Raw genomic sequence first — 1,623 nt, 5'->3', positions numbered from 1 at the left:
CATTGTCAAAAATTCCAATTCAAATGTTTACATGTGTACATAAATGAATTTTTAACAATGAATTTTAACATCGTAATGATGTATGGGAAGGAAAGAAAGAAAGAAAGAAAGAAAGAAAGAAAGAAAGAAAGAAAGAAAGAAAGGTTTTCATAAACATTTGTAGCCCTTTGGCTGATTTGGGCAGGGGTATGGTTCAATTGAAAGATCTGTCTAAGTTTGGGTCTAACACAAAGTTACCCCCCCCATTATCAATTCAAATCAAATTCAGATTTTATTTGTCACATACATAATGGTACACAGTGTGATATGCAGTGAAATGCTTACACCACTGTTTTGACCCTTGAAAAAGGAAAAGGAATAAGGACAGAACAAAAGACAAGGATAAAATATAAAAATACGAAATATAAAATATAAGAATACGAATTATACTAAAAATACGAAATATAAAATATAAAAACAAGTTCACAGTAGGTAAAAAATAAAATAGAATAAAAATAGAATAAAATATAATAAATATAAATAAAGTAAGGTATGGTATATATGTAAATAGAATATGTATATAGGAAGTGTAAACTACAACAACCGTGTTATGCAGAATTATATAAAATTATATAAAGTGAATAGTGTGTAGTGCAATAGTGTCCAAGGTGCAGACAGCAGCAGTACAAAATTTTGCAAAATTATATAAAGTGAAGTGTGTAGTGTGCAATAGTGTCCAAGGTGTCCAAGGTGCAGACAGCAGCAGTACGGGGTGGTCACGAAGTGGAATGAGGTGATGAGAGCAATGGTATTGTCCATCTTTAAAGTGCAGATGTGCATAAGTCCTCTTTGTATGTAAACGGGAGCAGACTGTGCAACATGTATGTTTATGGGTTTGTATTGTGTTCACAGTTGATGAGTATCTAGATTAGGTAAGATGTTCAAAACAGAAAATTCATCATCTATATTGGGGGCATATATATTAACAATGTTGATGTGTTATAGAGTCTCCCTTCTACTCTAACATAACGTCCCTTGGAGTCAGAAATGACTTTTGTTGCAGTAAATTGTATACCCTTCTTTAGGAGGATTGCTGTACCTCTAGACTTAAAAGTCTGAATGAAAGATTTGACCCACCCATCTTCCTCTTAATCGGCACTGGTCTTGGTAAAAATGCGATATCGGCGTCCAGTCTCCCGAGATGAGCTAATACGTTTCCCCGCTTTATCACTCCATTGAGCCCTCTACAGGTACATGAAATAAACTGAATATGATTCTTCTGAACAGTATTTCCTCTTCTGCTAGTCATGATCAGAATTTGGAGAAATATTGTGATCTGACCTCTACCCTTCTGAATGCACATGTCCAACTGTTCAGTGTTTCAGTACTTTCTGCAGAACTTGCTGTTCTCTAACAAGGTGCTTAACGGCAAAATTCACAACTGGTGTTTGATCCATGAATCCACCAATAAATTTTCTGGTTCCATTAGAATTGGTATTTAAACAGTCCTCTTCATCATGCTGTTCACATTTTGACATCATGAGACCAAGACCACACCTAACAACTGATCAACAGAACCTCACCATTGTGAGGCTTCAAACAGGATGTTCTCAGAGGGAAGTGTCCACTGAGCTTAGAGTGTCA

The sequence above is a fragment of the Hemibagrus wyckioides genome, linkage group LG10, assembly GCF_019097595.1.
Source record: "Hemibagrus wyckioides isolate EC202008001 linkage group LG10, SWU_Hwy_1.0, whole genome shotgun sequence".
NCBI classification, from domain to species: Eukaryota; Metazoa; Chordata; class Actinopteri; order Siluriformes; family Bagridae; genus Hemibagrus; species Hemibagrus wyckioides.
The sequence above is the reverse complement of the archived record's forward strand: the minus strand, read 5'-3'. Positions refer to the sequence as shown.